Raw genomic sequence first — 26,122 nt, forward strand, 5'->3', positions numbered from 1 at the left:
TGATAAACACCTTCAGGAATAGGGCTGGATACAAAATTAACTCAAAAAAAAAATTAGTAGTCCTCTTGTATATGAAAGACAAAAGCACTGAGAAATAAATTAGGGAAACTACACCCTTCACAATAGCCACAAGTAACATGAAGTACCTTGGTGTGACTCTAATGAAGCAAGTGAAAGACCCGTTTGAAAAATATTTATGTCTCTGAAGAAAGAAAGTGAAGATACTATTAGAAGATAGAAAAATATTCACAGATCAGGATTAACATAGTGAAAAATGGCCACCCTGCCAAAAGTAATTTACAGATTCAATGCAATTCCCATCAAAATACCAACACAATTCTTTTTTTTTTCAATGCAGTTTATTCAGGAACCTTGAACAATCATCTGACCCTGGAGAAAGCCAGCCCACAGTTTAAATAGCCTCTGGGTAGCCAACCCCAGCGTGCCACGTGGGCAATGCAGATAGGTCCACATACATGAAAGCAAGCCAGATCCTCAGCCTTAGCCAAATGTGGAGTTGTTCATGACAGAGAGCACTCACCATCGGGAAGGTGGAAGGCAGAAACCAGCTCCATCTTTAAGGCATGGCATTCCGCAGCTCTCTACAGTTCCCCCTTTTTGTTTTAGACGCATCAGGCAAGAGTAGAGGTCTGATCTCTGATATTAGAAATAAATTGGGACTTTGTACCGATGTTCGTTTAGGTGTCATCCACCCAAAGAGCATTTATCTTTTTCTCAGAGGCGGGACCTGGGGCATCAACCCGCATGCAATCAGACTTGCTCTTCTCTGGGTCGAAAGCGGCTGACCCTGAGTGCAGTGCTTAGCCTCGCATCCTGAGCGTAACATTTTAGCTTTTTATGGTAGCCAACCATGCTTGGGGAGACTGTCCTGCTTCAATGGCTGTAAAGGCCTGAATGATCATGGCTGCATTACGCTGTTGTGAGACTCTAATCTTGCATATACACCACAGGCAAACCAAGGAGACCAACACCAGAAGGCCTGCTAACACTCCCATGCCCGCCCATTCCTTCAGATGATTCATGGCTGCAGCAATCCATGGTGATAATCCTGTGGCTAGTCCTGTGTCCACTCTGGTAGAATTTACTGTGATAATGGCCACTCTCAGCTGCTCCATCGTAGTATCGAATTCTCTAGTCCAATTACCTAAAATATAGCTAGACAATTGTTTAGACAGATTTGCAGCACAGGAAAAATTCTCATGTTGTATGCTAGTGACTCAAAGTCCAGGATTCTTTCATTGACAGCCAGGTTGAGCGATTTGCCATAGGGTATCAATTTGCTCCTGCACGAGGTCAATCCTCTGATTGAACACCATTAATCCTCCTTTTAGTTGAGCATCAATTCCTTTTTGTACATCTAAGGCATGAGCTACATTGGCTAAAAGATTATTCAGGGTCTGAGCAGTCTGCACAGTATGACTCCTGGCTAATGCCCTGGTGGTAGCTCCAACAGCCGCCAATGAGATGGCAGTAACAGTGGTGGCTGTAGTTCCAAGATCCCTTTTCTGTCTGAAGAGAGTCATAGCGTGAGGGGCATCAATGGGCACAGGCACCCAGCGAGGCATGCGAGTAACCAGGGCATACCTAAATTCACTAGCATTCCAGCATTGGGCAAAAAAGCAAGTATCATCACCACAATTACTTGGCTCTATCTGGCTAATAATGAATAAAAATGGGGAATATAAACAAACAGGTGTGGGCTTATAGGAAATATTATGAGAAGCCTTAACCCTCTTGTTGGAACATCTTACATCAGTTCTAGAACTAGCAGTGGTGGTGTCCGAGGTCTGAGTAGGTTCAAGAGACCATTGCCCCCAGGGGCAAGACATGCTCCATGTAAATTGACTAACTCCATGTTTTCCTCCACTTTTGAAAGTCATTTAAGGTTCTTAAATTATTTTTTTCCCTGTTTTTTTAATTTTTCCTCAATTACACTTTATTCATTCTGCATCCCCCTATAAGCCCCTCCCTCTTCCCCTCCCAATCCCATCCTCCCTCCAACCTCTGCATGCATGCCACTCCCCAAGTCCACTGATAGGGGAGGTTCTCCTCTCCTTTCTGATCTTAGTCCATCAGTTCACATCAAAAGTGGCTGCATTGTCCTCTACTATGGCCTGGTAAGGCTGCTCCCCCCCCAGGGAGAGGTGATCAAAGAGCAGGCCAATCAGATTATGTCAGAGGCAGTCCCTCTTCACATTACTATGTAACCCAATTGGACTCTGAACTGTCCTGGGCTACATCTGTGCAGGGGTTCTGGGTTATCTCCAAGAATAGACCTTGGTTGCAGTATGAGTCTCTGAGAAGTTCCCTGTGTTCAAATTTTCTTGTTCTGTTGCTCTCCTTGTGGAGACCCTGTCCTCTCCAGCTCTTACCACAATTCTTTATAGACCTTGAAAGAACAATTCTCAACTTCATATGGAATATCAAAAAACCCAGAATGGACAAATTGATTCTGTACAACAAATCATCTGGAGGTATCTCTATTCCTGGTCTCAAGCTGAACTACAGAACAATAGCAATAAAAACTGCATGGTATTATCATAGAAACAGAATGGTGGATCAATGGAACCGAATAGAAGACCCAGAAATAAGTCCACACACCTATGGATGCTTGATTTTTTAAAAGAAACTAAAACCATTCAATGGAAAAAAGGCAGCATCTTCAACAAATGGTGCTTGTCTGCATGTTGTAAAATGCAAATAAATCCATATTTATCACCCTGCACAGAACTAAAGTCCAAGTAGATCAAAGACCTCAACATAAAACCAGACACACTAAATTAGTCAGAAGAAAGAGCCTTGAACTCATTGGCACAGGAGACAACTTCCTCAGCAGAACAGCAACAGCAGAGGCTCTAGGATCTACAATCTAATAAATGGGATGTTCGAAACTGAAAATCTTCTGTAAAGCAAAGGACACTGTCATCAAAACAAAATGACAGCCTACAGACTTGGAAAGGATCTTAAAGGAACTAAAGAATTAAAAAAACAACAAACTAAGCAATCCAATTAAAAAATGAGCTACAGAGCTAAACAGAATTCTCTGTAGAGGAATATAGAAGGGCAGAGAAACACTTAAAGAAATGCTCAACATCCATAATCCTTAGGGAAATGCAAGTCAAAATGACCCTAAGATTTCACCTTATATCCCTCAGAATGGCTAAAATCAAAACCTCAAGTGACAATTCATGCTGGAGAGGATGTTGAGAAAGGGGAACTCCCCTTCATTTCTGGTAGGAATGTAAACTTGTACAACTAATTTAGAAATCAATCTGGCGCTTTCTCAGACAATTAGGAATAGTGTTATCTCAAGATACAGCCATACCACTCCTGGATATATATCCAAAATATGCTCAAGTACACAACAAGAACATTTGCTCTCCATGTTTGTAGCAGCTTTGTTTGTAAAAGTCATATCCTGGAAACAACCCAGATGCTCCTCAACAGAGGAATGGATGCAGAAATTGTAGAACATTTACACAATAGAATACTACTCAGCAATGAAAAACAAGGAAATCATGAAATTTGCAGGCAAATGGTGGGAATGATCTAGAAAAGATCATCCTGAATGAGGTATGCTAGAAGCATTCAATATAAGTGGATATTAGACATACAATATAGGATAAGCATACTAAAATCTGTACACCTAAAGAAGCTAATCAAGAAGGAGGACCCTGAGTAAGATGATCAATCCTCACTCAGAAAGACAAACAGGAAGGACATCAGAAGGGGGAGAAAACAGGGAACAGGACAGCAATCTACCACAGAGGGCCTCTGAAAGACTTTACCCCAAAGTGTATCAAAGCAGATGCTGAGACTCATAGCCAAGTTTTGGGCAGAGTGCAGGGAATCTTCTGAAAGAAGGGGGTGATATAAGGTCCTGTTGGGGACAGGAACTCCACAAGGAGAGCAACAAAACCAAGAAATCTTGGCACAGGGGTCTTTTCTGAGCCTGATACTCCAACCAAGGACCATGCGTGGTGATAACTTAGAAGCCCTGCTCAGATGTAGCCCATGGCAGTTCAGTCTCCAAGTGGGTACCCTAGTAAGGGGAACAGGGACTGTCTCTGACATAAACTCAGTGGCTGGCTCTTTGATCACCTCTCTCTAATGGGGAGTAGCCTTAACAGGCCACAGATGAGCTCAATGCAGCCAGTCCTGATGAGATTTGATAGTCTAAGATCAGAAGGAAGTGGAAGAGAAATTCTCTTATCAGTGGATTTGGAGAGAGGCATGGGAGTCGATGAGAGAGAGAGGGTGGGATTGGGAGAGAATGAATGAGGGGCCTACAACTGGAATACAAAATGAATAATATGTAATTAACATAAAAATAAAAATTATAATTAAATAAAGTCTAAAAAGTCTTAAATAATGCTTAGCTATACAAAAAATATGTGTTGAGACTTATCACACATCCTGCACTTAGTTTTCTTTTTGGTAATATTTTACACTACATTAATTTAGATTAATCATTCATAAAATTTCTGAATGGTCTCTCTTGTGAAGGTTACCTTTGCTTGCTAATTTCAGTATATCTAGAATGAGCTATAGTCTAGAAATGGATGGCACACCTGTGAGATATTTTTTTTTTGCTTGAACTGAAGTGGGTGAGTCCTCATCTAGTCTGGACCTTTAAGATACGAAGGCACACACCATTGTTCCAGATCTTGAGGTAGGAAGACTCATATTTCTAATTCAGATCTTCAAGTGCTAAGACACACTTTTAATCTGGGCCACATCTTCTGCTGGAAGCATATATAAGGACATGGAAAAAGGAAGCTTTTATTCCTTCCCTGCTTGCTCTCTGCTAGCAAGTCCAATCCTTCCCTGCATTAAAGCCTACTTCTTCCAGATTACAATATCTACTCAAAACCAGTTGAGAAATCCAGCTTGTAGAACAAGTAAATTTTGTGTACTTGGATTTTTCATTTATTGATTGCCATTGTTAGATTAGTTGGCCCACAGCTTGTAAATGAGTTTAATAACCATATATATATATATGGTTTTATATATATATAAAACATGTATTTATAAATATGGAAATATATTTATATATTCCTGTGCAGATATTTTGCTTGCCTTATTGACCCTTCTGTCTTCTCATCTTCCAGTCAAACCCTAAAGTAATGATTCACAGAGACCTTGCTTCCCAAGACCACCTAAGTTTGTCCTAAAATAGAAAGTAAAAGATGTCTGAGACACATGGATACTTAAACTGAAAAAGTAAGCATACTTGACTTTTAAAAGTAGCTAATTTTTAAAATTCAAGGATAAACACAAGCTTAATTCAGTTGCAGCTGATCTCTACTGATAATCTAAGTATAGCTGTCAGCAATTTGATTATCTAAAATTAAGTGCTGATATTGAATAATCGTTTAGAATGTTTTTGAGCATTCTGGGTATGTCTTTCTTGCTGAGAGAACATTCACTTTTTATTCTTCCAATTTCAAACACTGGTTTAGGAAAAAATGTAATTAAGTACTGAACTGAAATAACTTTGGATTCAATTTTAGCCAAACTGAATTTTTCCTGTTTTAATTGCTCCCACATCTCTCTATTATGGCTGTGTGTCCTAAAATAAGTTTTCCATCTGTTCTTTCCATGTTTGATTGCCATGTTAGTTCCCTTTGAAACTGCTAAACAAGCAGCTTTTCTAATCACAGTTTGTGGTTGTACTCGTTCTGCATACAGAAAAACCTTCCACATTAAAAATAAAAAATAGATTGAATGCAATGAGATAATTCTGCTTGTGACCAGAGATTGTACTCAGCAGCAGTTGTAGTTTTGCATCACTCTAGATAAGCTTTTAAAAGAGAACAGAAGGGCAGTGCCTGTTCTCTCCAAAGTTCTCCACATTCTAACAGATCCCTCAGGGTTTTCAGTGTTGAAAGGTATGCTTCATGTTTGCTTGAAAATGAGCATCACTGCATACTCTACCTTGAGATGGCTTTTGCAGAGAAGAAAATGTGTGGCTATGTGAATTCACTCTTTTATTTATTTTATTTATTTAGTGTGTGTACGTTAGGGTGTTTGGGGTAACAATGCTACTTAATAAATTTGCTATCATATAAAGGATACATAAGGAATAGGTGAAATTATAAAAATTAACATATAATGTTCATCAAAATTGTATATAATGAATTTCAGGCCTCCAGAGGCTATACAAGATGGTGTCTAAAAAAATCAGAAAATAAAAAATAAAAACAAAACAAATGCAATAATTAATATAAAACAGATAAGTCTTCCTATTAAGATAGTGGATTAAGAAAGTTGGACACAGTGATTTGCCTTCATACTTTAAGTAAAATAAACTCTTCACAAGAAGTTTTCCCTAGAAAATAACCAGAGATGCATATGAAAGCATATACCCAGGATTACTCATTCCAGGGCGATTGCAATAACCATACCATTGTAAATAATTTAATTGACTAATAGGATTGAATGTTTTATAAACAAGGGTGTACCCATGTGTGGAGAATAATTTTAAAATGGAAAAATCATTTTAGAAAACTCTTTGATGAGCTGTGTAACTGCTCATATGCAAATAATGCTATACAATGTTAATAGGGCTATAATTTGTTAATATATATAATATATATTATAACATATATAATATAAATATAGACATGTACATGAAAAGCATGATAAGATCAAAGGAAAGGCATTATATTTTTCTATGAAATTATAGGTAACTTAAATTTTATCTTATTTGCATATATTTTTTAACTTTATTGGTAATGTCATTTTTTATTAAAAAAACTATAAACATGTTTCTTTAAGATTTGTTTATGTTGTAATGCTAAATTTCTGCTTACAGAGTTATGATTGGACCACATCTTAATTGGTACACATGACTAATGTGGAAAGAAAATATGGACATGTGACCTTAAGTGAGAGCAATTTGCCTGGAAAATGTCAGGATTTCATAGTATTGCTCCAGTTTTACAGTCGTGCTCAACCCAGAGAGAATGGTAGGAGTTACCCTTTCACCTCTTGTTTTAATCAGAAATGTATGTGTGCAACCTGAATCTTTGGGATGATATTTCTGTTCTCTGGGCCTGTCAGTCCCTTACCTTTCCAGAACACTAAATCAATAAAGTGAATTATTTTTAAGAATAACGAAACAGAGAGAATGTGATCCATAAATTGACTTCTTTGTTCTGACAATTGACTAAGTGACACTTTGTCACCTCTAGGTGCCTGGAGAAAATAAAAGGCATTTCTTTGTGAGGCTGATGAACAATTAGGCAATTGTGAAGCGTTGAACTTCAGAGTGCAGAATCCAGTACAACATTATTTTTTGTGTCTTTCCTTCTTTTCTCCTTTTTATTTCTGAAAAAAAAAAAAATGCTTGAAGCAGATATTTTCCTACCCCCTCCCACTCTCTAGCTTCTAAAATAATGATGAGCACTTGCTATGGCTAACAGAGAGGCAAACAAACCATGGTTCAAGTAGTGAAATTGTTTTCTGAATCCACCAGCACACTGTTGGGTGAGGGGGTGGGTCATGGGGGGTAGTAGGATGCTGCCAGGCTTTTTTTTTTTTTTTTTGGTGTGATTTTTTTTCTTTTTTTTTTTTTAATTTTTCATCAGTTACACTTTATTCATTCTGCATCCCCCCATAAGCCCCTCCCTCCTCCCATCCCAATCCCACCCTCCCTCCTCCCTCTGCTTGCATGCCACTCCCCAAGTCCACTAATAGGGGAGGTTCTCCTCTCCTTTCTGATCTTAGTCTGTCAGTTCACATCAAAAGTGGCTGTATTGTCCTCTACTGTGGCCTGGTAAGGCTGCCCCCCCCCCCCCAGAGGGAGGTGATCAAAGAGCAGGCCAATCAGATTATGTCAGAGGCAGTCCCTCTTCACATTACTATGTAACCCAAAGGGTTTCCACAAGGAGAGCAACAGAACAAGAAAATTTGAACATAGGGAACTTCCCAGAGACTCATACTCCAACCAAGGACTATTCATGGAGATAACCTAGAACCCCTGCACAGATGTAGCCCAGGGCTGCCAGGCTTTTTAAGTTTGCTCAAAGTTAGGGCAGTTTGATAAATACACCCTCATTTCACTCCTTGAAACAAGCAAACAGGTCGTGCTGTGGATTTCAGTGCACTGCTGTTTGCAATATGCATTTTCTTCCACATAAAGCTCTGATGGTTACAGGGACTTCTAAAACCACAAAGGTTCTGAAAGATGACAGTCGTAAAGAATTGCCTTTGGTTACTTTCACAGCACAGCTCTTTTTATGAAGCTGCTGATAAGCTCTGTTCTTGGTAGCAAACAAATCAGGAATTGGTTTTACTTCATCACTTAATTGATATTCACATGTATAACTTGTGCATATTGATGTAACATCAGTGCTTTCATTTTTATTTTCAGCACTGAGGATTGAACTCAGACCCTTATACTTACAAGGCAAATGTATGTACTTTTAGGGATGACTGGCATGTAAAGCTATTGATATATTGAAATGTGTATTGTAAACTTTATTGTTAAAAATAAAAAATATTAGACAAAATATAATAGATAAGTAAATTCACTGCAAATATACTTTGTTCACAAGCAGATTAAATTCAGACTAGGTGCAGTAAGTTCTGAGCAACCTACAGGCTGAAAGCTACTGAATACAGGCTACAAAGATTCAGCAAGGGTTTCTTAAAGGACACAGAAAATAGATGGACAGATGATTAGGATGCAAGGGCATAAGGTACCACACCTGAGAATCTGACTACAATACCTGGGAGGGAGAGGTCAGATTCCTTCATGTGGACTTTCATAAGTCCACCACAATATGAATATTCACATGTCTATGCACACACAAAAAGAAATAAATAGATAAATAAATAAGTATAAATTTACAAAGAAAAATAAACAATACAACCACCAAACATGCTGTGTTAGCAGACTTTTCCCCCTCTCTTTACTGGCCTGATGGCAAACACAGCCTGATATCCATTCCTGTGTTCTAGGTAGACAGAACATGCAATATAGTAAATAAATTCCTTCCTTTTTTTATGAACGTTGAAAAATGAACACTTTTATCAAAAACATGGGGCTGCAGAGGAAGTAGATAAAAACACTGGTTGTGAGTCCTGAAGACCTGGGCTTGGTTCCAGCACCCATATAGCAACTCACAACCATCTGTTACCAGTTCTAGAGAGTCTGATAGCCTTGTGTTGCCTCCTTGGGTGCTGTATGGCCAGGGTGCACAAACATGCACTCAGGAAAATCACCAAGCAAATAAAATAAAAATGAAAATTTCAAGAACAAAAAGAGGGAGGGCAATCCATACTTTTATTTTGTGTGCATTTTTTAAAATCTTCTCTCTTACTCACAATGGCAATAGTGGAGACAGCAGTGACATCCTGGAAGTTCTCTTTGGTACTAACGAAAGAACACTTCTTTGGTTAAGAGAACCTATGACACTAAAAACATAGGAAATATACTTTTAGGTATGACTGGCATGTAAAGCTGTTTGCAATATGCATTTTCTTCCACATGAAGGTATTTTTTCTTAAAATACCTCCTTACTTTTGAAGAGACTGAACCCTTTCAGTCTTGAAACCAATTAATAATATGCCGTGAGATCATTTATGACCATGGTGTGCATTCTGGCTCTCTCTCTTTCTAATTCTCTTTCTCTTTCTTTCCTTCCATCCTTCTCTTCCTCCTCCTTCTCCCCTTCTCTGTCTTTTTTCCTCCCTCTTTCCTATTCTCCACTCCTCCCTTCTCTCCCTAGATGAAAGAAATGCATGGTAGACTCATGAGACCAAAGCTCCATCTTTTGCTCAGAATGATGTGTGTGTGTGTGGGAGGGGGTATGGTGATGGGAAAGACTGAAGACAAGAGGGATCTTAAAAAAGCATCCTTGGAAATTTTGTCACCAACACGGGGCTCATTCCTGAGCTACGCATGTTGAATATGACCCCCATCCCCCAATAGCATAGCAACTGTTTTGAGAACAGAACTGAACTTGTGACCATGGCCCAGGTTCATATCAATCACTAGTATGTGATTCACATGTGGGAATACCATAGCAAATGATTTAGATCCAGAACTTACATTGAAATCATACACTCAAGAGAGAAACAAATACACAGTACCTACCAGAGTTAAATTCTTACTAAAACAACAACCATAAAAACAGAATCACAATCATAATAACATAGTAATTAGGTGATAGGATACTCTAGTTTCATAGGACAGTTCAGAGGCTAAAATTACAGTTTATTTACTTTGTATCCCAGCTGTAGCCCCCTCCCTCATTCCCTCCCAATCTCACCCTCTCTCCATCATCTCTTCCCTGCCACTCTCTAAATCCACTGCTAAGGGAGGTCCTCCTCCCCTTCCTTCTAACCCTAGCTTATCAGGTCTCATCAGGACTGGCTTCAATGTCCTCCTCTGTGGCCTAGCAAGGCTGCTCCTCCCTTTGGGTGGGGGAAGGTCAAAGAGCCAGCCACTGAGTTCATGTCAGAGCCAGTCCCTGTTCCCTTTACTAGGGTACCCATTTGGATACTGAGCTGCCATGGGGTACATCTGAGCAGGGGATCTAGGTTATACCCATGTATGGTCTTTTTTTGGAGAATCAGTCTCAGAAAAGACCCCTGTGCCCAGATATATTTTTTCTTAAAATACCTCCTTACTTTTGAAGAGACTGAACCCTTTCAGTCTTGAAACCAATTAATAATATGCCATGAGATCATTTATGACCATGTAGCCCATCTGCTATCCTACTGTGAAATCAGCTTGTTTAAGTTTAACCTGCCTTTAAGAAGAAACTGTAAACATCTTACTACACTTTTGATTGCCCATGTAAAAACACAAACTAAGCTAAATGTTTCACTCTAATCTTAAATTATGTGTTCTTTCATGCCTCAACCAAGAATAACGTGTGTGTGTGTGTGTGTGTGTGTATGTGTGTTTTATGGTAATTATTTGCTGAAGATAGCCAATAGGTTGAAAGAGTCCTTAAACAACAAATATCTCATAAATGTTGGAAGACTCATGAATATTGGTCTAGAATCAGTAACATATTGTGGTTTTGAGGGCTCTTCTGAGTCCCAGAAATAACGTCCCCCTTTGTAAAATTCTGTTAAAGATGCCACGAAGGAGGACAATGCAGCTAGTCCTGATAGTGCAGATAGTCCTGAGACTGATAGGCTAGGGTCAGGTGGAGGGGATGAGGACTTCCCCTATCAGTGGACTTGGAAAGGGGAATGGGAGGAGTTGAGGGAGGAAGGTGGGATTGGGAGGGAATGAAAGAGGAGGCTACACCTGGGATACAAAGTGAACAAATTGTAATTAATATAAAAAATAATGATTTCATGAAAAAAAAGATGTCTATAAAAAAGTATTTCTCATTTTGTTCCCATACCACGTTTTCTGTGCTGTTTAATAAATACAGAACAAAGCCCTTTGTTAGGGATAGGCAACACAAACAAGCAACAGGAAGAGACCACGCACACATACAGAGAGAAAGAGAGAGAGAAGGCTACAGACCACAAATAACAGACATGTGGAACACTTAGGAGAGAAGCCAAGAATTCAAATGACAGGTGACAGGGAAAGTCCTATATACCTGAATAGAGATTGGTAGAAATTATCCAAACAGAACGACAGAATATTTTCATAAATCAGAGACCCAGGGACTTGTGGGACAACTGCACAATGTTTAGTTCTATGTTAAACATATCTTGAAGCAATCAGAAGAAATACAAATAAAAATTGAATTTTTGAATATATCAGGAGTAAAGCTTCAAATTTTTGAAAACAAAAGTGTGAACTTAGAGTTTCAAAATTCTTGATGATAATTTTAAATGATACAACTAATAACCATGAGTAGTGGCTCACAAGTATAGTTCCAGTGTGTGGCCAGAGTTTCACTGTAATTTCAAGGCGACCCTTGACTACATGATGAGATCCTTCCTAAAAATACAATAACAAACAAAATGTTCATATTACAAGACATAGTAAAGAAAATCTCTATAAACGAAACAGGAAGAGTCTTGAAAGAAACAATGCAAAACTGATATATTAATAAATTTAACCAGTTTCTCATGATAGTCCATGAAAACCAGAAAGTGACAGAGCAACAAGTGTTGAAAGATAAATATAAATGATAAACTGTATATCAGTGAAACGTTCATGTAAGAAAAAGGTGAAATAATAACATCATATGGAGGAAAGCTAAAAAAGATAAAATTATAAAATGTAATAATAGAAAAGAGCTGTTAATGGAAATACATAAACGTAATTCTTTATTTAAATTATTTTTTATTTATTTATTTATTTATTTTTTATCAGTTACATTTTATTAACTCTGTATCCCAGCCATGTCCCGATCCCTCATTCCCTCCCAGTCCCTCCCTCCCTCCCTCATCTCCACCGTGCCCCTTTCCGAGTCCACTGATAGGGGGGACCTCCTCCCCATTCATCTGATCCTGTTTTATCAGGTATCTTCAGGACTGGCTGCAAAGCTCTCCTCTGTGGCCTAACAGGACTGCCTGTGCAGGGATCTTAGGTTATCTCCATGCATAGTCCTTGGTTGGAATAGCAGTCTCAGGAAAGACCCCTGTGCTCAGATTTTTTTGGTTCTGTTGCTCTCCTTATGGAGTTTCTGTCCTCTCCAGGAGACCCCTGCACAGATGTAGCCCATGGCAGTACAGTATCCAAGTGGGTTCAATTGAAATAGGAACAGGGACTGTCTCTGACATGAACTGATTGGCCTGCTCTTTAATTACCTCCCCCTGAGGGGGAAGTAGCATTACCAGGCCACAGAAGAGGACAAGGCAGCCACTCCTGATGAGACCTGATGACTAGGATCAGAAGGAAGGAAAAGAAATCCTCCCCTATCAGTGGACTTGGGGAGAGACATGCATGCAGAAGGTGGGGGAAGGGAGGAATTGGGACAGGAGGAGGGAGGGAACCACGGGGGAAATACAAAGTGACTAAAGTGTAATTAATAAAGAAAAATAAAATAAAATAAATCAAAAAGAGAATTAAGAATTAAACCACAAATATAGTGTAATAAATTCTGCCTCATCTTTTCTCAGTGAAGCTTGTCCAATTATTTGAGCACACTGTACTTTGAAATTCATAATTGTTATCTGGCTCTTTATTATAACTTTCAAAAGTGAAGACCTGATTACTGTCATATGACTTGTGCACAATTGTACTTTGCAATATGTGCTGAATATGAATGTAAGATTTGTATACCAGGAGGAAAAATGGGCACTTTTCCTACGATCTGATCTGCACGCTAACTAACCAGTGTCAGACTCAGCCTTGTCATAGGAGAAAGTCATCTTCATTTCTATAGGATGCAAATTATGTTTCCAAGATCACAAAGATAGGCTCAAAGTTGACTGTCAGTCATGGTGCTTGGCGGTGTTTGGATTTGAAAATCTACCAGGAATTCTTTTTCATTATGTTAATGTTTTATTTCAATGTGGACTGAGGCTCCCTCCTGGCCTGCTGCACAGGTTCTGACGGGCTGGTGGGGCCACTATCTAGCTTGGCTTCTGGGAAGACCATTTAAGTCATCACTCATCATCTGGTCAAAGGGAATCATGTTCTTCACTTTCTCCAGCTGCTTCTCATATTCCTAGATCCTGACCTGGGATCCAGACATGAACCCAGCACAGCTCTTCACGTCCTCCTTTTCTTCATTGTTCACCAGGGCTGTGTATTTATCCTCTGGCACAGGAATAGTCAGGCCATATACTTCTTTTCAAAATCATCCACCAAGCCAGACTTAGTCACATTGGTCTTTTAGTAAGCTCAGACAATTGCTGGTGGAATTTTAAATTAAAAAGAGTGCTATTTCCATACCTAATTTATATACTTAGATAATTAAACAGTAAGTAAAATAAAAAGAAATAACATTTTCATATATGGCACATGTTCTATATGTAATTTCCACATGATAATATTATTTATCTTGAGGCTTACTTATCACTCATAAGAAAAGTGGACCTGTATGGAGAGATGGTTAAAATATGACATTCAATGCAAACATAATTAAAATACACTTAAAAATTATTAAACACAAAGAGAAAATTTAAGTAAATATTCTGTAATACATAAATGTAAAAACACAAAGCATCAAAATTTGTGAGAAACAGCCAAAGCAATGATCAAAAGGATGTGTGCAAACAGTAAGTACTCAAAAAAGAAAAAAGTGACCTTGCGCCACTCTAAGTTTTCAACTGAAGAAGTACAAAGAAGAGTAAAACAAACTGAAAAACATACTGAAGACTGAAAGTTCAAAAGTAAATGTCAGACCAAACAAGGATCAATAGATTGAAAGACAAAAATTAATAATAAAGAAGGAAAATAATTAAAAACTTACTGAAAAAATCTATAAAACTTATAAATTTATTAGTTATGCCAAACTAACAAAAGCAGAAAGAGGGAGAGAGATATGAACACAAGGAGAATACAGGGGAAAGCATGGAATTAAAGAGGTAGGATAGGAAGGAAAGAAGGAGCAACAGTGAAGGAAGAGAGAGAAGGATGAATTATCAATACACTATCACTTCAGACCCCAGACATACTATAAAGGAATCATATAAGCTGTTTTATACAAACAAATTTGACAACTTAAATGTCTTGAACAAATTCACTAAATGTCACAAACTATAAACATTCCCACATAAAACACCAGATTATTTTATCCATAGTCACTGGAGAAATATGAATAAAAATAGCACATCTGGAGCCAAATAAATACAGTAAAATAATACGAATGGTACATATTTGCTGCAGAAACTAGAGAGAAATTCCTAATTCGTTAAAAGAGACCAGTACAGTGTCCACACCAAAAACAGCTATAATTATAAAAGTGATATTTATGTATTGATAATCCTCTCAAGCATAGGTACTATAATACTCAAAATAACACAATGTAGTAATATATGAAAAATAAGATATACAGTAACTAAATGCAACTACCTAAGAATGAAAGGATAGTTATATATTTTAGATTCATACAGTTGTGTCCATTATTAGCAATTTGTTAATATGAAATTGGTACAGAAAATGAATTTGATGAAAAATTGACATGTATTCATGGCAGTATAGAACCAATTGTGAATAGAAGGTAGTTTCATTAAAGTGGCAAAAGGCATTTCCACATAAAGTCATAGTTATTAGCAAATTTAAGTGTGAGAGACTGACAAGTTTTCCTTTAATACTGAAACAAGGCAAAGACGTTTGCTCTTGTTACTTTTAATTGATATTACATTTCAGGTATCATCTAATACAACCAAGAAAATAACAAATAAAATGCACATAAACCATAAAGAAATGAAATTGTTCCTTCTCACTCATAATATGGTTATCTACTGTTTTAAACAACCTAGAAAGAAATAAAGCAGCCTTGGTACTAAGCTTTGCAAGATCAGAGGATCCAAAGTCACCATGAAAAAATCAATCACATTTCTATATATGTAAGTACTAGCCAGGAGGAAAACTAAAAATAGCAAATTTAACAATCAGTAATTAAGTAATAGCAATTACTTAAACTAACAATTTAAAATTAGCATTGTAACAATTCTCTTACAATGCCCTCAAAAGTGCAAAGTGTGGGGGCAAAATATAGTCACCCAAGGATATTGACCATATTCTAGGGGAATTGAGATTGCTAGTAAACTGATACTGAAATAGAAATATTGTCTTGTATCGTCTGAGTGGGCCAAAGTAATCAAAGAACATTAAACTAAGAGAAGAAGATAAACATGGTAATGGGGAACTACACAAAATGCACAGAGACTGTTATACTTAGAATTCACAGAGGAAAGATCAAGGGCCAGGAGGAGAGGAGAGCAACTATGAACCAGAAAACAGACAAACTGATGGATCCCCCAAAGAGCCCCAGAATGGACTGTGTTCTTGTGGAAACCTTGACCTCAGTCTGAGATCTCTATTATATTTCCTACATATTGTATTATAAGAAAATAATTTTGAGTTGTTGAAAATAAATTTAGTTGCCACTAAATATGGGATTCTTTGTTGTATTCACATTAGAAAACTAATGTGCCGGTTACAAGTCTGACAAGACATGTAAAGTCTAAGTAAAAAAATTAAATGCTATTGAAAATTTTTAGAAATAAATGGAAGGATGTATCATGTTTATGGATTAGAATACTTGATGTAAAGTCTTAAATTTCCACCAAACTTATGGTAGACTGAAATCAACATTACTTATTACAGCCCATTTTAAAAAATGTGTAAAGCAAATGATCAAGAACAATTCCTCTATCAGTGGACTTGGAAAGGGGCAGGGAGGAGATGAGGGAGGGAGGGTGGGATTGGGAGGAAATGAAGGAATGGGATACAGCTGGGATATAGAATTAATAAAATGTAACTAATAATAAAAATAAAAAATTAAAAAAAGAACAATTTGAAAAAATAGAGAAGTAACAATGCTCACCTTTAAGGTTTTCTATAAAACTGCAGCAACCAAGACACATACATAAATATATACATACACACATCATACATACACACATACATACATTCATACATATGTCATAACCTACACACACACATAGAGATCAACAGAAAGATAATGACTCCAGAAACAGATGATATAATATGACCATTGACATAGATGGGCATGCAAAGTTAATTCAGTGGATAAAGCTAATATAACAACTACTGCCGAATAACGAAACAAAGAAACATAACGAAATAAGAAATAACGAAAGAAATAACGAAACAAACTAGAACACTGAACCTACCAAGTTATTCATACTGATTTCAGAATGAATCAACAATCTAAATATACAATAGAAACTAAAAACTTTGAAAAAATAGAATTAAAACTAGTGATCTGGCACTAGAAAAGAAGCAATAGATCTTATCCAAGAGCTCATCTATTGAATATAAAAAAAGATGAGAGGACCCAATAAAGCTAAAAATTTTGTTCTGTTAAAAGATGGTCAATAAAATAAACTACATACAAACATTGGAGATTTTTTCAGGGATGACACTATTGCTTATTCTGATTGTGACAGGACTTATGAATCTGTTTAAGCTCAGAACTGTGTATTTGTAAAAAGTCAGTTTGGCGATATGGCAATTTTAAGTAATAAAATTTTAATCTAAAGCTTCTTAGAAAATGTTTTTAATTTTATTTTTATTAATTACAGCTTATTCACTTTGTTTCCCACTTGTAGCTCCCTCCCTCTTCCCCTCCCAATCCCACCCTCTCTCCCTCTTCTACACCCTTGCCCCTCCCCCAGTCCACTGATGGGGTGGTCCTCCTACAATTCTTTCTGATCCTAGTCTATCAGGTCTCATCAGCAGTGGTTACATTGTCTTCCTCTGTGGCTTGGTGAGGCTGCTCCCCACCCCCGAGGCAGGTGATTAAAAAATAGGCCAATCAGTTCATGTCAGAGACAGACTCTTCCCATTATTAGGGAACTTCTTAACTACTTAAAACTTTGCTTCACACCTTCGTGGCCTGAAGGTAGGTCATACCTCCAATTTAATCATGATTATCCACTTAAGAATCATTTCTTCAATTTATTTGTTTGTCATAGAGGTAGGTCATATCACATAATCAATGAAAGGAAAAGCTGATATTTTTCTTGTCCCCAGAAAAAATTGGTATTTTGGATGTTTGGAATGTTCTCATTTTTATTTATGTAAATTATTAGAAATTTTTTTAAAGATTTGACATTTCCATTTCAGTTGTGATTATAATCATCGAGATAATTTAAAATGGGAATTAAGATAGAAATATCATGATACCTTTAAATTTATCAGTTTAATAAATATTCATTTTAGCACAAACTAGAATTAAATACTGGAATTTTTTGTGTGTTTCACTTGGATACTTTTGGCCCCATGTGCAAAATGTTAGTCAATTTTAAAAAGTAACTTTATTTTCTATTAGCAGCTTAAAATAAAACTATTTAGAAATCTGGAGATCTTCTTCCTTTGTAGCAAAAGCAAGACCAATTTACATGAGGTCTTGTGCTGATGAAACCATACTTGCTCTTTGCACTGTGTGTCATGTTGCAACTGTTTTTGTGACAGCATTGGACTCTGAAATTAAGCATAGCAGGAAAGGTTCTCTTGCATAGATTTGGAATACAAGTACTGGCATTAAAGTCAGCCTGCTTGAAGTAGGGAAGAGTTGGAAAGGCCCTTCATGGTCCTTAGGGGAAATAAACTGAGGCCAGTGGTTCTCCCCTCTGAAGACTGTTCACACGGATCTTGCCAGCAGCAACCTGGTGTGTCATTCCTACTGGAAACTCGACGACACTATTTCCAGGATTTCAAACCATGCCAAAACAAGAGTAATTTCTATACTAAGAAATTATTCTGCAGCCATAGCATACTTCACAAAATAAAGCAAACCTTTGTCTCGGTAAATTGACAAAGTGAACATCTGTGATGTCATCACCCAAGTTTATAAAACCACAGACAGCCCAAAGAGGGCCTCCACCTCCACTAACACAGTGGGCTCCAACTGCCACATTTTGGTACTACAGGTGTTTAAAATTGTTATGGTTATTTAAAGATATATACTATTTTGTGTCTGTTGTCCTAAACCCAACATTGTGGTCATGAGATTCACTGACTCTAAAATAGATAAAATTCCTTCATGTTGGTGCTCTGTAATGGCCCACTATTCAGTTGTTTCCTCCATGGTCCTCCAGTCACACCACCATTAAGTGCATCTGCTAACAAAGCCACATTTTGCATACTGCTTGCAGAGCTGTCCTTTTATATCACAAGTCTCTCTAAGTCTCCAATTTTTCACTGGCTTGCTTGTATTTCTTCAACTGTTGCTGTATTTATTATTTTAATTTCATAATAGGTATATATGTATATATACTAAATAACACACATATATTTTATGCACATATATATTATATATTATATATGTATATATACTAAATAATCACATTTTATACTTTTTCTTTGTTTTTATTTATTTATCATTATTATTTTTATTAATTACAGTTTATTCACTTTGTATTCCACCTGTAGCTCCCTTCCACTTCCCCTCCCATTCCCACCCTCCCTCCCTCTTCTACACCATGCCTCTCACTCAGTCTACTGATAAAGGAGGTCCTTGTCCCCTTCCATCTGATCCTAGTCCGTCAGGTCTCATCAGGAGTGGTTGTATTGTCTTCCTCTGTGGCCTGGTAATGCTGCACCCTCTCAGAGGTGAGCAGTGAGCAGGCCACTAAGTTCATGTTAGAGACAGTCCCTGTTCCCCTTACTAGGGAACCCACTTGGACACTGAGCTGCCATGGGCTACATCTGTGCAGGAGTTCTAGGCTATCTCCATGCATAGTCCTTGGTTGGAGTATCAGTCTCAGAAAAGACCCCTGTGCCCAGATTTTTTTTCCTTCCTTTTGGTGCTCCTGTCCCCTCCAGGTGTTTTTATCTTCCCCTTCATTCATAAGATTCTCTGCACTCAGCCCAGAGTTTGGCTATGAGTCTCAGCCTCTGCTTTGACATCCTTGCAGGGTACCGTCTTTCAGAGGCTCTCTGTGGTACGCTCCTGTCCTGTTCCCTGTTTTCTCCCTTTCCTTGTGTAGCCTTGGCTGTCCTGCACTCACTTTCTACACCAGGCTGGCCTTGAATTCACTGAGATCCATTTACCTCTCTTAGTGTCGAGATTAAAGGCATGTGCCATCACACCCAGATCACTTTAAACTTTAATTCAGACTGACCAGGCAATTTTAAAATAGCGCCTACAAAAACTTCTGAAAATGGTATTAGGTCTACAATGTACCTATTGGACAATTTGTAGAAAAACCAACATCTTTATTATAAAATTTTCTAAAATTTTGAATAATCCATTTGCTTAGGATTAATTTTTTAAAAAATATTTTCAAGATTTATTTTTTCATTTTTATTAATGAACATTTGTGTGACTGTTAGACTGTACTTGGGCATATCAGCATCCATGGAGGTCAAAGGAGGAAATGAGATTACTTAGAGCTCAACAGGTACTTATTTGCAGCCAGAAGTGAGTGCTGAGGACTGAAACTTGCTTCTTTGTAAGACAGGTAAACACGCATAATGGCAGAACCATCTCTCCAGATCCCATTAATGAATAACTTTTCATGATAATTTCTTAGAGCTTTCATTAAATAGAGTTTTTATTTATTTATGTTTATTAGTGGGTATTTGAAGTCATTATATGGTATCATTAATTAGAATTTTCCTTTTTACTGTTATGGAGGCCTTTTGTAATACTTTTTATTCTTTAAATGTTTTACTTTGATATCCATCCACCACTACCTTACCCCCAGATCCCTCTAATGACTCCATTCTACCTGTCTCCTAACTTCATGCTGTCTTCTTATTTTTCTTTCTTCTTTGGGAACTTGTTCATGCCCCAGGGATTGGCTGCATACCCATGGGCACATCTGCAGCCTTAATCAGATTTAGGGTGTCATTAATAATAAGAAATTGCCAGAAAATTCTATACAAGGAGAATTTTCACTTATTGCCACCTCCCATTTATTTCTATAATAAAAGGCTTTTGTTTGTTTGTTTGTTTGAGATAGGGTCTCATTTTATAGCTTGCTGTCCTAGAACTCAAAGTGAAGCTCAAGCAAGCCTGACAATTCTCCTGCCTCAGCTTTCTGAATGCATGAATACAGGCATGAGCCATTATGCCTGGTTTTAGCTTAAGAGATTTGTCAAAATAAAAATAGAATTTTGCCTAGCTATATTTGGTCCTTGTGGCTCTCCTGTCTTCTCCAGGTCTTACTAACTCCAAATATAGCTGGGCACAGGGGTCTTTTCTGAGACTGATTCTTCAACCAAGGACCATGCACAGATATAACCTAGAATCCTTACTCAGACATAGCCCATGGCTGCTTAGCATTCAAGTGGGTTTCCCTAGTAATGGGAACAGGGACTGTCTCTGACAAGAACTCAGTGGAGGGCCCTTTGACACCCGCCTCCCAAGGAGGAGCAGTCTTGTTAGGCCACAGAGGAGGACATTGCAGCCAGTCCTGATGAGACCTGATAAACTAGGGTCAGATGGAAGGGGAGGCGGTCCCTCCCTATCAGTGGACTCAGAGAGGGGCAGGGAGGAAATGAGGGAGGTAGGGTGGGATTTGGGGGGGATGAGGGAGGGGACTACAGCTGGAATGCGAAGTGAATAAACTGTAATTAATATAAAAATAAAAATTAAAAAATAGAATTTTGGTTTTTTTTTACATGTATTTATGAATGGCCATGTATATGTTAGGATAAAAAAAAACAACCAGTTTCCGCCTTCCACCTTCCCGATGGTGAGTGCTCTCTGTCACAAACAACTCCACATTTGGCTAAGGCTGAGGATCTGGCTTGCTTCCATGTATGTGGACCTATCTGCATTGCCCACGTGGCATGCTGAGGTTGGCTACCCAGAGGCTATTTAAAGTGGGCTGGCTTTACCCAGGGTCAGATGATTGTTCAAGGTTCCTGAATAAACTGCATTGAAAAAAAAAAAACAAAAACAGTTAACATCAGTTCTTTCACCCTGTTGTTTGTGGATTCTGCAGATAAAGCTCAAGTCACCAGGCATGACAGCAAGGGCTTTTTCAAACTAAACTATGTCACCAGCCCAGAATTTTATATTATTGAATAAATTTCTCTATGTTTTGAATTGCTATGAATTACTATTGGTTAATTGTTATTTTTGCTAATTTCTGAAATTGATTTATTTCATAATATAAAATCAACTCTTCAACCTAAAAATAAATAATTTCCACAATATTTTATGCATTTTAATGTCATCAAATTCTGTTCAGCAGTTTGAAGGGGAAGAGTCTTTGCATCTGGGTTTATAAAAGACAGGCTTTTAATATTCCTTTATTCTTACATTGTTTGAGTTAATTAAGTGAGTTGGGAGTCTTCTTTTCAGTTTTATTCTATTACCTTTTATTTGAACAAGATTGGTGCTAATTCATGAGTAGAGACATCTGGGCCTGCAACTGTTGTTATGGGAAAGTTATAAATTGCAGATTCAGTTGCTTCAATGTGCATCAGCATATTCATATTTTATCTTTTTTCTGATAGTTTCCATCAATTGTAATATTCTAGAAATGGTTCATTTTCTCTAAATTTTAAAAAATGTATTAGCACAAAATTATTCAAAATACTCGACCTTGAGCCTAAACAATAAAGTATAAGTTAGTCAATGTCAGAATATTTTGAGTGGAATGTTCAGCAGTTTCCTGTGTTCCCAACTAGAGTACAGAGTCACCATATACGCTCACCAGCAATGAACAAGGATTCTTGTTCCATTAATTTCTTGCTAGTATTTGAAGTTGTCCTGTATATATATAATTTAGCTAGTTATCTCTTAATTTCTTTGGCGCATTTTTCAACATGATTCTTGTTTTATTATTAACACTTTAAAAACAGACATGATATTTTTGTAATGAACTCACAAATAAAAGTATAACACAGATAAACTAAGGAAGTCACTCCATAAACTTTACCTGGCCCCAAACTCTAAGCATCACAGTGAATGATAGCACAGCCACTCTAAAGCCATAGAGCTTCCCTTAACGTTTATGCTTTTACTATCAGTTACATTTGTATGCACTTATCCATCAAAAAGAAAGAAAAATAATAACAGTTGAAACTAGAAAAAACAGTAAGATTACATTCTCTTTCACAATGCATGTGTCTTTTTGGCTGATTTCACACTTCCTTACCACCTAATATTCTTTCTTGGTCACCTTTTAAATGTTATAGTGCCTTAGTTAGGGTTTCTATTGCTGTGGTGAAACACCATAACCAAAAGCAATTTGAGGAGAAAAGTGTTATTTTTGTTACACTACCATATCATAGTTCATCTTCTAAGGCATCAGGACAGGAACTCAAGCAGTGCAGAATCTAGAGGCAGGGGCTGATACAGAAGCCATGGAAGGGTGCTGCTTACTGGCTTGCTCATTATGACTTTCTCAACCTGCTTTTCTATAGAATTAATGACCACCAGCCTGGTTGTGATTTTACTCACAATATGCTTGGCCCTCCCTCATCAATCACTAATGTAATTTATGTATATATTCCCTATAGGCTTCCCTATAGTTTTATGGAGGTATTTTCACAGCTGAGGTTCCCTCCTCTCAATTTACTCTAGCTTGTGTTAGTTAAAAGCTAGACAACACATATATTATACTCACACAGCTGTTTACATATATCCATGTATATATTATAAACTAGGATCCACATATAAGGTAAAATATACATTATGAGTCTACCCATTTTTCCTGCTAATTTTGTGGTTTCCATTTTTTTTTGAGCTAAATAATGTTCTATTTTCATATGTACCAGAATTTGATGACATGTTGCTAAACTTCTAGATTGCTTCTATTTCCTTGCTACTGTAAACAAAGCAGCAATAAACATGAACGTTTAAATATAATATGGTAGGATATGGAGTTCTTTGGACAGGAGTGGAATAGCAGAGTCATACGGTAGTTCTATTTTTAATTTTTAATGAACTGCCAAACTGATTTCCATAATGGCTGTATTAATTTGTGCCCCCAACCACCACTGAAGAAGGGTTATTCTTTCCATATATCCTTTCAAATATTTGTTGTCAAATTTATTGATGATAGCCATTCTGTTTTGGGGAAAATCGTCTCTCAACAGAGCACACAGACTACAGAATGGGAGAAGATGTTCACCATACTTCCGAGAAGGAACAAATATACAAAACTGACTAAACATTACAGAAATTATATGCCAAGAAAATAAAACTACCAGTTAACAAATGGACTAACAAACTGAATAGACAGTTTTCAAAAGAAGAAATACGATTTGCCAATAACTATTTTTAAAGTATACAACCTCTCTAAGCCACCAGGAAAGTGAAAGTTAAAACTACTTTGAAGTAGCCAGATCTTTTAATAAGACCGACCCTCTAAAAGCAAGCAGGGAAACACTTAAGAGATTGAATAGCTACAGTTTGGTCAGCCTTTTATATGACATGTCTTACAAGTATTTCCACAGTGTATGACATACTGTTTCACTTTCTTCATAGAATCTTTTACAGAACAGAAAAAGCTAACTTAAATGAAGTCCAGATTTTCAGTTTTCTTTCATGGATTGTGCTTTTAGCATTGCCCCTAAAATTTAATTATCAATCCCAAAGTCATCTAAAGTTTATTGATATTTTCCTTCTAGAAGTTTTATAGTTTCACAATTTACATTCAGTTCTGTGACTGTTTAAAGCTGATTTTTGTTAAATGTGTAAAATCTACTTGTGGTTTTTTTGTCGTCCCTCCCCCCAATGGCTGTTGTTTTGTTTCAGCGCCATTTGTTGCAATGACTATTTTTCACCACCATGTCACTTTACTGCCTTTTTAAAGACCAACTTGTAGGCTTAGATTTTTCATCTAATCTACTTTATTTAGGGTTCTTAATCACTTATACCTCCCTTCTACCCAATAACAAGAGGTAGAGGAGAAAGAAGGTTATTCGGTAAAGAGGTTGTAGGCCTTTTTAGAAGTAGTTCCTTAGAGTGAGTCCACTCTTTGTTGTCTGGATACCAGCAGTCCAGTTCAAAGGCCAACACCAAGCAGCATCAAAGATCAACATGATACAGAAGATCAGAACAAGTCAGTGAAAGCTGCAAGACTCACTTGGATTGCCACAAAAAGTTCTCTGGAACATTTCTGTCTGCAAAGTCAAGTATCAAAGCAGGAAGACCAGCTCAGTGATGTCAATCTAAAAAGTGATGTGTCACTGTCTGTGGGCTTCTACATATCTCCTCTCCTCAAAGTCTATGCATGGATGTTCTCAACTGCCCAAAATTTAGCCCCTCACACAAGACAGCTGACAGCAAAACATTATGTGCTCTCCCACAAACCAGCTTCCAACAAAACATATGCCCCCTCACAAGGAGCTTCTAGCAAAACATCACATGACTCAACTGAGTCTTCAAAAAAACCCCAAAACTTCCATTTTACCAACTGATTATATCTGTGAAGGCCAGACATATCTTTATGTAAAGACCTCTCATATCTTTATTCAGTTTCATTGATCTTTCTCTCTATCTCTTTCTCTGTCGCTCCCTGTCTCTCCCTGTTTCTCTGTCTCTGTCTCTTTCTTTCTCTGTTCATCTGTGTCTGTTCCCTCTTCAATCCCCTACTGACTTCATTAATTCAGCCCCATTGTTATTCAGTTAGTGACAGCCAGTTCTCCAACTTTACACTTTCAACACTGTGTTGGTAAACTGGAAGCTTCTGCCTTCTAATCCCAATGTATGCTGTGTGCACTTACCCTGTCAGTTGCTGTCCATCTGTACTCTTTTGTGAAGTACCTACTGAAGGATTTGGCTCATGTTTAGCTAATTGTCTCATTGTTTAGTTTCATTTTATATTTTGAAGCAGAATCTCATGGTGATCTCAGATCATTGTTTAGCTGAGGATGATCTTGAACTATTGATCCTCCTATCTTCATACCCGAGTGCTGTCACCATACCTGGCTTCTATCTTTTTAAAACTTAGGAGATCAAGAGAAACTTTATTTTAGCATTCAGTTTTCCCTACTACTACTCCAAACATTTTTTCACTTTCACCATCCATCAAGTTAACAATGTTCTTTCCATGTTTAAATATAGTTAATGAAGACTTTGCTCTCATTATTCATTGTCCAAAAAAAGCTGTCATACACTTTTTTTTTTCATATAATATCTTCATTTTGCTTCTAGAATGAAGCACTTTCCTGATTTTCATCTGTTCTTGCTGGCTGACTGCTCTCTGTAAATTTGTTGATTTCTTAGACTTCCTAATAGTGATGTTTATATGTCTCTTATACACCATTATAATGAATGCTCTTAATTGTCAATGGTCTTAATTGACACAGTCTGGAATTACCAGGATAGAGAGTCTCAATCAAAGATTGTTGAATTAGGTTGGCTCCTGGGCATGTCTGTAGGTGATTGCCTTGAATATGTTAACTGAGGTGGTAGCCCTGCTTACTATGGTGGCACTTTAGTGTACCAGTGGCTCTTGACTGCTTGGCTTTCTTGAGTAGGGAAACAAGTAGACTTGAACACTAACATACATGCATCAATTCACCATTCTCTGCCCTTGAATGTAAAAATAAGGTGATCCACTG

The sequence above is a fragment of the Meriones unguiculatus genome, chromosome 5 (assembly GCF_030254825.1).
Source record: "Meriones unguiculatus strain TT.TT164.6M chromosome 5, Bangor_MerUng_6.1, whole genome shotgun sequence".
In the NCBI taxonomy this organism is placed as follows: domain Eukaryota; kingdom Metazoa; phylum Chordata; class Mammalia; order Rodentia; family Muridae; genus Meriones; species Meriones unguiculatus.